General features: G+C 54.1%; 1 long non-coding RNA gene and 2 pseudogenes across 1 annotated transcript; 2 read left to right on the top strand and 1 right to left on the bottom strand.

The window, feature by feature from the left end:
- Positions 1 to 224: 224 nt before the first annotated feature.
- LOC147992315 (putative receptor protein kinase ZmPK1) lies at positions 225 to 11,469 on the bottom strand (annotated as a pseudogene).
- Positions 1,209 to 3,163, top strand: LOC125537521 (uncharacterized; annotated as a pseudogene).
- Positions 8,344 to 10,229, top strand: LOC147992316 (uncharacterized). Its single transcript, XR_015609159.1, has 4 exons — positions 8,344 to 8,801; positions 8,874 to 8,936; positions 9,256 to 9,334; positions 9,979 to 10,229. It is a non-coding gene; the product is annotated as an uncharacterized LOC147992316 (long non-coding RNA).
- Positions 11,470 to 11,715: the final 246 nt, after the last annotated feature.

Below are 11,715 nucleotides of genomic sequence, written 5' to 3'. Positions count from 1 at the left end.
TATCTGATAACTGTAGGTGTTACCAGGTTTTCGCCCCATAGCGTTCGGGTCGACAGCGACCCGAGTGGCAGTGGGTTTCCTGGTAATGCTTGAACTCGCCTTACCTCTTTCCCTCTCCTTGTCTCTGTATTCGGAACTGGTTGTATTTCCGTTGTTTGCAATGGAAAGGGGTAACGCCCGGTTCAAAAAAAGTAGATCCAGGGGAATATAGTGACGGATCGAATTCACCGGAAGTAGGCAGGGTGCTCGTCCTCGTCATCGCAGGCTGTAAGAGCTTTGCAGATGTCATCCATGGTCGGCCGGTTGCTCCTTTCCTGCATGCACGCCAATGAGAGCTTCACCATTTCCATGGCTTGTCGAGGGTTGAATTGCCCATCCAACCTACTATCCAGCAATGACATAACCTTCCCAGTCGCCACCACCCTCTTCAGCGCCTGCATGATTCGGCACATCTCCAATCGATCCCCGTTGGTCGTTTGGTCAGATATCCTGCTCCCAATCAGGATCTCCAGAAGCACGATGCCAGAAGATAACAAGCAGCCCAAAAAGCTCCGCTCTCGCTCCTCTGCGCCGCAGGCCACTCCGGCCGCGGCGGCCACAAATCCCGGCCTTAATGGCCGCCGCCCCGTCCCGTCCCGCCTCGGTTGCTCCTCCACGTGGGCGCTCCCCCCACCCCGCGGTTCCTTGTCGTCGCGCGGTCCGCCCGGGGCCCCGCCCTCACCATCATCTCCAGCTACCACCGTCCCGGGCTCAGATCCAGCTTCGACGCCGCAAATCCTGCGGCGGGACGGAGATTGCCCGTCGGATCTGGGCGCGTCACCCCTCAATGGGCTTGGGCGCCTTAAATCCATGGTGGTCGCCCCATCCCCTGCTGCCAACTCCTCCCCCTCGGGGGACGATCTTGGCTGGACGGAGGTCAGATCCCGGAAAGGGGGGCGTGCCGGATCTGGACCTGCGGTTCGTCCGCGCCCCTCCTCGGAGCGCCGCTCGGACCGCCATAGGGACTTCAATGCTCGCTCCGGCCGCGACGTCTTTTTAAGCAGGTTCAAAGGGAAGTGCTTCCGGTGTCTCAGCAAGCTTCATCGCCGCAAGGACTGCAAAGATCCTCTCCGCTGCATTCTTTGCAAGCGCCAGGGCCATTTCGCCTGGGAGTGCCCACAAAACCTGAAGAACGGGGGTCCAGGAGGGACCGCCCGCGAGAGACTGAAGCCGGCTCCGTCCAGGGCTCCGGTGCGCGACCGTCTCCGCTTCCCGTCGCCGGCCCGCCCCTCTCCGCCCCCTCCGGCCATGGACCGCTTCCTCCACTACGACCCGGCGCGGCGGCCGCGGGTCAGCAACAAGGTGGTGGTTGCCTCGCCCGTCCTCGAGTGTGAGGAGTTCGTCCTTCGCCAACACGCCGTCACGCTCTCTGCCGTCGACGGGATCCACGCGACAAACCCCATGGCGGTGGGCAAGGCCATCGAGGAGCTGATAGGCACGCCGCCTTTCCAGCTCCGCGTCACCTCCCACCAGCCGGAGGCGTTCCTAGTCCATTTCGACCTGCCGGCGCACCGCGACGACACCGTGCGGAGGGGCTCCATCAAGGTGGACGGCTTCAAGTTCTTCATCCGCGCCTGGCACGAAGACGACCATGCTGCCATCATGAGCCTGCCGTTGCACGTCCGCATCGTCGTTGAAGGCCTCCTCGATGCAGCTCTGGTCCTTGGACGGGGCGGACGAGGCGTTCGGCAACTTTGGCCGCATCGACCGCCTTGACAGCCGGACCTTGGAGCACGGCCACACCAAGACGTTCGCCTGCTGGCTCTGGACTTGGAGCATTGCGCACATCCCCACCACGCGGGCGCTCTGGGTGCTCAAGAGGGGAGCGGGCCGCGTCGATGAGATCATTGGATACTCCCCGCCTGATCGCCGTGTCCCTCGTCCGCCGCGTGTCCATCGCTACGACATGCTCATCCACGTGGATCGGATGGAGGACTGGACCCCGATCTCGCCGCGTTCCTCGCACTCGGGCCAGAGCGGGATCCCTTCCTCCTCTGACGATGATGACGACCGCCCCTTCTCGCGGACTGACCCTGGTTCCTGGGCCGCCGGCGTCGAGGACGGCCAGGCCCCTGGGAGGAGGGCGGCCTCGCGGGCGCCGGCCTCTGGATGTAGGGGCGGGCCTCCGGTCGTCAATCGCCGTGACACAGACCGCGATGGCAACCAAGGTGGGTTGCGGTGCTCTTGGAAGGACGCCTTTTTGGGCAACTATTGCCACGCCAAGGGCAAGGCCACTGACGTCGTCGAGGCCGCTCCCCGGCACCGCAACAAGGCCCCCTCGGACCGTCGGCACGATGACCAGGGCAAGCAGGCAAAGAAGGGCCCCGTCCTCAAGGCCACCCCCTGCTCCCACTCCGTACGCGCGAGGCCGCTCGCCTGAGTGCGCCTGAGCCTGACCCGGTGGCCCAGTTCTTCTCCTTCCCAGGTGGTCGCCCTCTCCCCTCCACCTCGTACCGACGTCATGCAACTGGAGATCGAGAACGCCATGCTCGAGGCGCTCACTTCGCCGCTGGCCTTTGAGGACGGCGGCCGCTCACCGTCCCACGCTTCGACTCGACGTGGGGCCGTTGATGGCTTCCCGGAAGACGACATTCTGCCATGCATCGCCGACCTTGACACCCCTCTCAGTAGCCCATGCATCTCCACCCCGGCTCCTTATGCTGTAGGCTTCCATGTCGCTGCCATCACCCAGAAGGTCGACTGCCTCCACCTCGACGTTGGACAGGGAAGCACCAGTCAGGTGGGCGGACCGCAGCAGCTGTTCTGCCCCCCTCCATTGGCCATCCTCGATGTTCCGCCAGCTCCGCCTGCCCATCCACGCTCATCAGCTCCCCCGAAAGTGCGGGCCTCTTCTGCTCCTTCTCGCCGAAGCGCGCATTAGGCCGCGTCCAGCTGCACTGTGCCTGTGGCTCAGCGCGCGGCGCTGCGCCTCGTCCAAGAACTCGGCGGCCTCGGCCCAAAGGATCGGATGACTCCATCGGCGGCGGCTGCCCTGCTCAAGCGCTTCGAGGAGCCCCAGTCCCACAGCGACATCAAGGCGATTGCAAAGCTCACTGGCCTGGACAGTAAGGCACTGGAAATCGCGGCCGGGATGGCCGGCGCGGATGCTGAGGATGTAGCTTGATCATGTTAGTGTTAACTAGTAGTCTTCGTCGACGGCTAGTTTTAGACCAGTTCGAGTTAGGATTGGTCTTCATGTGTAGTCTTCAGTCAGCAGGATCAGTTTCTAGCCACCGTCGGGATTTTGGGCCTATTGGTGGCCGGCGGTGCCCCCTGGGTCGATGTAATGTGTGTTGTAACCCTTCTGTTTTAATGGATAGTCGACGAAGCAAACTCCCATGTCTCCATGATTGATACAAATTATAGGATTATGTCGTGGAATGTTAGAGGCCTTAACGCGCCGGCTAGACGATCTGCAGTTAGAGAGGTGGCGCAGGCAAACAAGATCTCAATCCTAAACCTACAAGAAACTAAAATAGAGGCTAGGACTTCTGAAATGGCTCGCGACGTTGGGGGAAATCTTCTGCAGGGCTGCGTGGTGCTTCCGGCAGTGGGCACAAGAGGGGGCGCGGCAATCTTTTGGGACAAGCAGATCGTCGACATCACAGATCAGATCATCGCTAGTTTCTCCATCACTGCCAAGGTGAGGATCATTAGCACCGGTCACTCGTTTTGGATGACTACAGTATATGGGCCGACGGATAACCAGCAGAAAGCAAATTTTCTGTCTGAGCTGGCTGCGGTTGCGCCGGCTGCCTCAGAGCCATGGATGCTGAATGACGACTTCAACATGATTTACCAAGCTAGGGACAAGAACAACTCCAACATCAACAGAAGAATGATGGGCCGTTTCCGCAGAGCAATTGACCTCGCCGGGGTAAAAGAGGTCAAATGCAAAAATAGGAGATTTACGTGGAGCAGCGAGAGGGAGGACCCAACTCTTTGTAGCATCGACAAGGTTTTCTGCAACCTGGCATGGGAGGATATGCGCCCAAAATTTGTGCTAATGGTGGCCTCCACTTCGTTCTCTGATCATTGCCCTCTGGTGCTGGCTAATGGAGTTAGGTCTGTCACCAGGGCAAGGTTCAGATTCGAAAACTTTTGGACAGTCTTTCCTCATTTCCAAAAGACGGTGCAGCATGCTTGGGAGAGGCCTGTCTGCCATGACTGCCCGTTCGTCAGATTGAAGAAGAAAATGGAAAGAGTTGCGGTGGATTTAAAGGTTTGGAGCAAAAGTTTGTTTGGGGGTGCGAAACTTCAATTTCACATCGCCAACGAGGTCATCATGAGGCTAGACGCAGCGCTGGAGGCCAGACCGTTGTCACCTGACGAGCTACACCTGAGGAAGCAGCTAAAACTAAAGGTTCTTGGGCTAGAAGCAATTGTAAGGGCTCGCAAGAAGCAGGCCTCCAGGATTTCTTGGCTCCGCGCGGGAGATGCAAACTCAAAGTTCTTTCATGCCCGCATCCTCTCACGTCGTAGAAAAAACTACATCCACTCGATCAAGCATGGAGACGCCATTGTCACAGAGCCGTGGGAGAAAGCTAAGTTGGCCTTCGATCACTTCGCCCGCGGCCTTGGGGATACCTGGCATCGAAGCTGCACACTTAACTGGGACATGCTCCAGCTGCCAGCCGTCGACCTGCAAGGCATCGATCTTCCTTTCTGTGAGCAAGAAATCTGGGCGGCCATCAAGGCATCTCCAATGGAAAAAGCTCCTAGGCTGGATGGGTTCACTGGCAAGTTCTTCAAATCATGTTGGCACATTATCAAACTAGATATCATGGCGGTTTTCCAAAAGTTCTACAACCTAGCGGGTGGCATTTTTGCCGATCTGAACACTGCCTTCATTGCCTTGCTGCCAAAGAAGGATGGAGCAACATAGTTGGGTCACTTTCGTCCGATCAGCCTCATTCATTCCATGGCTAAGTTGATTGCAAAAGTTCTATCCATGAGACTAGCGCCTCAGCTTCAAGACCTGATTTCCCCAGCACAAACGGCGTTTCAGAAAGGAAAATGCCTGCATGAAAGCTACCAATACGTGCAGGGCTATGTCAGAGTGCTCCATCGGCAGAAAAAAAAGGGCCCTCCTGTTCAAGTTAGACATTGCAAAAGCTTTCGATTCTATCTCTTGGGTTTATCTCCTGGAGCTAATGCAAAAGCTGGGTTTTCCACCGAGATGGCGTGATTGGATCGCGCTAATCTTATCGTCGGCCTCCTCTTCGGTGCTGCTAAATGGGGATCCGGGCGATCGCTTCTGGCATATGCAAGGGTTAAGGCAGGGCGACCCCCTCTCCCCCTGCTCTTCATCATCGCAATTGACCCGCTCCACCACCTGCTTGCTGTTGCATCTGACCTTGGGGTCCTGGCGCCCCTGCCGGGCCGCGGCCAAAGCTTGCGTGTCAGCTTATATGCTGACGACGCAGTTATCTTCGTCAATCCATCTGCGCAGGAGGTGGGCAAGCTGCTTGAACTGTTGGATAGTTTCGGAGAAGCCACCGGTCTGAAGCTGGACCAAAGAAAATCTTCAGTTGTCGCAATCTGCTGTGAGGAGCTGAACGTGCCGGATCTGCTACAGGGCTTCGGTGGTCAAATTGTCAGTTTCCCAATAACTTACCTGGGCCTCCCAATTTCGCCAACTCGCCTCAGAATGGTACATTTTCAGTTCCTGATCGATAGGTTGAAAGCACGGCTGGCTGGCTGGAAGGGCAAGCTCCTTAATATTGCTGGGAGAAGAGTTCTCGTCAGATGCGTCCTCTCTGCTCTCCCAACTTTTGCGATGACTGCACTGAAGATACCGAAAAAGATACTGAAGGAAATGGACAAATCGCGAAGACGATTCCTTTGGGCACAAGATGACGAGCTCTCTGGTGGAAAGTGCAAAGTATCCTGGGACAAGGTTTGCTGCCCTCTAGATCGTGGAGGCCTTGGTCTCCTGGATCTGCTCAAATTCAACCGTGCGTTGAGAATGCGCTGGCAATGGCTTGCATGGGCAAGGCCTGAGAAGCCTTGGGTTGCCGTGTCCCCAGGTCCTGATGATCAGGAAAGGGCTCTGTTTGCCAATGCGACATCTATCCGTGTTGGCAATGGAAAAAGCACCAACTTCTGGAAGGATACCTGGATCGGAAATGAGCCACTGTCTACAACTTTCCCTGCTCTATTCAGTCACGCGAGGCGCAATAACAGATCGGTTGGGGAGGCGCTGGCAAATGACCAGTGGATTTCAGATTTACAACATGGAGATACAGTAGCAATAGCCCCTCAGTTTCTGCAGATGTGGCGACTCTTTGACGCAGCGCCAATTGCCATGGCTCCTGATCAAGAAGACGAAATCACATGGAAGCTCAATCGTGAAGGAACATACACTGCCAAAACAGCTTATCAGATGCAATGCCAGCAAGCCCCCAACCCGGCCTACAGCAGCTTCATCTGGAAGGTCTGGGCTCCCAACAAGCTCAAAATGTTCATGTGGCTCTTGATAAGAGATCGACTGTGGTGCAACGACAGACTGCAAAGAAGAGGTTGGCCCAATAGCTATTTTTGCCCTTTGTGCACCAGGAACTTGGAAACATCTACACACCTCATCTGGAGCTGCAGTTTCTCACACCTGGTTTGGGGGAAATGTGCCACTTGGTCAGGCTGCTCTTCGCTGGCACCAGTCACGACGTCTCGGCTCAGCTCGGCACAGACTTGCCAACTCCTCATCAACAAGACTGCTACCGCTTGCAGGCGCGGAATCAGATCGCTGATCATCATGATCGCCTGGGAATTGTGGAGGGAAAGGAACCACTGCGTTTTCCGGGAAAAACACCACGGGTGGATGATGTTCTCACGGCAATCAGGAGCAATATCGAGCAATGGAGACTGGCCGGAGCCAAATGCTTAGAGTCTCCCTTCGGGGACACCATTAGCGAAAATTAGACTCAAGAGAGGAGAGGGCAACTGTATTTTTCTATTTTTCATCCACCTGATCGCTTGATCTTATGTTTCCACTGCTTTCTGCTAAATCAATGAAGCCAACAATATGTCGGGTCTTTCAAAAAAAAAGCTATACACGTCGACCTTGGCATCGACCGGCAGACTCAGCGCCCACTCGGGTGCCATGTACCCCGTCGTCCCCCTCATGTGGGAGAGTTGTACGCCGTTGCCAATGGCCTTCCTCCCGGATAGCTTGGCCAGCCCGAAATCAGAGATCTTTGGGTCGAGGTTCCGCGTGAGCAGGATGTTCTCCGGCTTGACGTCGCAGTGAATGACCCACTCGAGGCACTCGTGGTGAAGGTAGGCTAGGCCCCTGGCCGCACCCAAAGCGATCTTGAACTGCTCACTCCATGCCAGCGCCTTACCAACATCGTCGCCGAACAGGTGCCTGTCGAGAGACCCGTTCTCCACGTACTCGTACACCAACAACTTGTGTTTCCCCTCGGAGCAGAACCCCCAAATCCTCACGAGGTTGATATGGTTGATCCTCCCAAACACCGTCATCTCGGCCCAGAACTCCTCCTCGCCCTGCACCACGTTTGTCAGCTTCTTCACTGCCACCACGGTGGCCTTGTCAAGCACGCCGCGGTACACAACGCCGGAGCCGCCCCGGCCGAGCTCCTCGTTGAAGTTCCCAGTCGCAGTCTTGAGCTCCCGATACGTGAACCTCCTGAACTGGGTCCCCAAGATCAGCCTATAGCCCGATGCCTCCAGAGAGCTCGGGAATGGGATGCTCTCATGTCCTGACAGGAACCACCATGCCATGGCGACCAAGAAAAGGAGAAGCTCGAGAAATCCGAGTGCTGCGGCGAAGGCGAAAACGTAGGACCAGCTTGTGTGGCCGCTGGGTACCCCGTACGTGTACGCGTATGGCGAGACGATGGCAGCGCCGGAACCATTATGATTGCAGTCGAGGCCCGCGGACGGCGTCGGTGCCGTGGCGTTGAGATCACCAGGCACCTTGATACATATGCTTCCGGGGAACGCCGGCGAGGTGTAGCCGTTAAACAGGAGGCCTTTAGGGTAGCACCTGCCCTGGCCATCCATCTGGTAGGAGAAGGCGATGCAGGAGCATGTATCCTATATACTTAAGAAGTTCACCCCCACTACTTGATTTATCTCAACATGCAGCATAGACACGTCATCATCCATTCACATCTAGCCACGTCACACCTCATGCAGTCCCACTTAGGCCCACCTCCTCAGGTCTGAATAAATATATTCAATTTTTCTTCGGCTGGACTTGTGGCGGTTGTACGAAGCGATTTCTCAGCAAAGAGTTCGAATGGGCTGGGTTGGACGTTGGCAGACCGTATCCGTCAGGGTTCCCCGCATGATGGTACCACTTCCTTCTGTAGCGCCTCCTCTGCGTCCTTTCTTCTACACGGCTGCTCCTCTTCCTCTTCACCTTCTCTAATGTCCATTAATGGAGACAATGCATCGATACCTTAATTTGGCTCCTCCTCTCCCCTGACCTACCATGTCTTCTCACCATTAATACCCTTCCCAACCTCCCGCCCCAGCCCTTGCACATCCACCGCTTCGCTTACCCGTGCCATCAGATCCGTCCTCTTCTCCTTGGCTACAGAATCCGTGGCCTTCTCTCCCCCGTCCTACCATCTCCATCCACTAAATCGATCACCACGCCCTGCAGCCAGCAGTACCAGCAACCGGCGGTAGCCTTGGCCTGGTTGGGAGGAAAGCTGTTGTGTAAAGGTTTTCTAAGACAACTTCACCACGATATGCTGACGAGAAGAGATACTGCCAGTCAAGAGTATATCAAGGTACACCCGAGATCCCAAAAAAATAACTTCCAAGTTGCAGATTCACTATACTGTTTTGATTTGCTCTAGCAGATTGCTACAATCATGTTACTAGATCCCTTTGAAGAAGACGATCAATGCTACCATCCACTGAAGGTAACTCCTGTACCTACATTTCTTTAGCAGGATTGCATTAGTTATTGCAGAGATTGTATTATTTGTGCATCGCTAAAGAAGACATCTAAGGAAATTACCTTGCACAGATCTTCTTTGATGGTATAACTTCCATAATCTTCTTTTTCATTCAACACACATTTTATTTGGGAACATAGTTGTATGCTGAATGTATACATCTCTGTATAATTGAAATAGCTTCCATGTATATGCATCTCCTTCTGTATTGTTCAACAATTATAGTCGGACACTGTTTCAGTTATGCCCATCATTGATACTGCATGATGGCTGAATCTGACAGAGAGTGGTGGCTGGGTCAGCCATATACGGGTGCCGTTGTTTTGGAGCTTGAGAGGCCAGATCAAAGTCTACATAATTCAGTATGCTTCCTTATCTTCTTCTTTAGCTTAAGTTTGACAAATTCAAGCTTAAGTTGCTGAACCGAATCAGTTTGGTGTATAATCCATCTTGATATCATGCAATGTAACTAAACTTAGGAAAATGTGTTAACCTGAAATGACTTTTTATTATTGAAAACATTTTACCAGCATAAGCGTGAAATTACCTATTCCCGAGGGCACAAGTTATGTCGCCATTGTGGGAACATACCATATGATTCATGTGCCTAAATTGATATGTTGGAATATGTCACATCATTTTCTGAACTCTACTACGTAACTGTACATCTATATTTTTAGTGATCTACATTCTTATCTTATCTTCTTCTTTAGCAAGGATAGTAATCTATATTTGTGTACTTGGATGAGATAAAAAGTTATAACCTTCTCCCAGCATGCCGAGATACATTTTGGTTGTTTGCTATGTTCCAAGAGGTAGCATGTCTCGATCAAATTATTATTCGATATGTTATCTATTTACAGAGATTTTGATAGGCATACACAAATGAGGACATCTTGCTAGCCATGTCATCATACTCACGTGATAATAAGATCTTCCTTTAGTTGTGTGTTTTTTGTCATACTTTTGCTGATTTGAGTAATTTATTCCGTGGTGTGATTCTCAGGTGGTTCTCAGTACAATACATGAGTGTGCAGGTTAGTTGGTTAGCGAAGTGAAGGATTCAGGACGACCATTGATGTGTGCTCCATCTTTGTGAACTATTCTTTTGTCTCACATACTACATTTCGTATGCTTCCTTAGTTTGAAGATCAGAACAATGAAGGTTCCTTACTAAGCAATTACATTATTTGCTTTGCATTTTGTGTTTTTAAATATACATTATTAGAAGGAAAAGAGGAAATATTTCTATTTTTCTATCCGGTCGTTCATTGTTCAATTCAATCTAATCAAATTGTTTTACTTTAGTCAAGAGACCATATGGTTAACAAGTATATCCAAATTATTTATAATTCATTTGTCTAATACATCAAATTTTTCGCACTACAATTCCCGCAGCAACGCGCGGGGTATCATCTAGTTCAAACAGATGCTCTTGCAGTATTGGAACGTGACGGACTGGTTGAACCCGAGGTCGTAGCCGTAGAAGTCGGTGTAGGCCACCTTGACGAACTTGAACCGCTCCGGCGCCACGGCTCCGCTGCAGTTGGCGGTGAACCCCGGCGCGCAGGAGCACCGGAGGGACGGCTGGTACTCGCAGATGGCGTTCTTGCCGCACAGCCCGTGGACGGAGCACGGCTGCTTCAGCGCCGCCCACGTGACCGTCCATCCTCCGGCCGCGTCCAGGCTGTACATCCTCAGGTTCCCGTCCTGCTCGACGGTCAGCCGTCTCTTGGCGCCGGCGACGCCCAGGTCGGTGGCCTCGGCTCGCAGGTTGTCGCTGGAGAGGAACACCCCGGCGTCGTCCAGGACGCCGACCCGTGAGCTGTTGTAGTTGGTCCGCCCGCTCCCGAACACGCCGAGGTCCGGGTCCGGCCAGTAGATGCTGGCGATCTCCGGGCCGTCGTAGAGGAGGCGCAGCACGTTGTCGTTGTCGTAGTAGAGGGTGTAGTAGCCGGCGACGAGCTTCTTGTCCTTGGACAGCGTCTGCGACGGGAGCAGCGTGTCCGTCGGCCAGTCGAAGCTCTGCCACGCGGCAACGCCGGTGGAATCTTCCGGGGTCCGTGATGAGAAGGTTGCCGGCGTCGAGAAGGGAGACGGCGAGGCGCTTGTTGCCGCCGGTCTTGCTGTCCCACACAGTCGTCCCGTTGGCGTCGGCGAGGGCCAGCACGCCGTCGTGGCCAAAGGATATACGGGAAGCCCGGCCGTTCACGGGGGCGCCAGGGTTGGCCGTCCAGACGGCGGTCCGGTTCTTGGCCGCGGTGAACCAGACGGAGAAGTAGAAGGCGTTGTCGACGTGGACGGCTGGGAGGAAGCCGCAGGAGAAGGTGGCGTCCGGCGACACCAGGAAGGGCCGCTCGTGGTCTTCCACCGACAGGGATGACCCGGCGCTCAGCGTGTGCTGTGCCGATGATGCACCGGAGCGCAGGAGCAGAACGAGAGAGACGAGCGGAACGAGAGCTGGACTGAAGAATCTAGCCATCACGAATTGTGTAGAGGAATGTGTGAGTACGTGCTAGTTACGTCGTCAGGCCAGTGGTGTTCTTTTAAAGGCTGAAGAGAAAGTAGTGAGATGCTGGATACGGTTGTCCACTCGTCTTGTCCATATGATGTCGGCGTGGACTATAAGACTTAAGCCTTGTTTGTTTCATAAGTTCTAGGACTTTTTTAAATTTTAACTTATAAGTCCCGAGTCCCTACCTGTTTATTTACAGAGACTTATCATGGGCTAGAGGTTATTAAA

Source organism: Triticum urartu, chromosome 1A (genome assembly GCF_056163025.1).
Source record: "Triticum urartu cultivar PI428250 chromosome 1A, HENAU_Tu73, whole genome shotgun sequence".
Taxonomy (NCBI): domain Eukaryota; kingdom Viridiplantae; phylum Streptophyta; class Magnoliopsida; order Poales; family Poaceae; genus Triticum; species Triticum urartu.
This window is presented reverse-complemented; position numbering and strand designations above follow the sequence as displayed.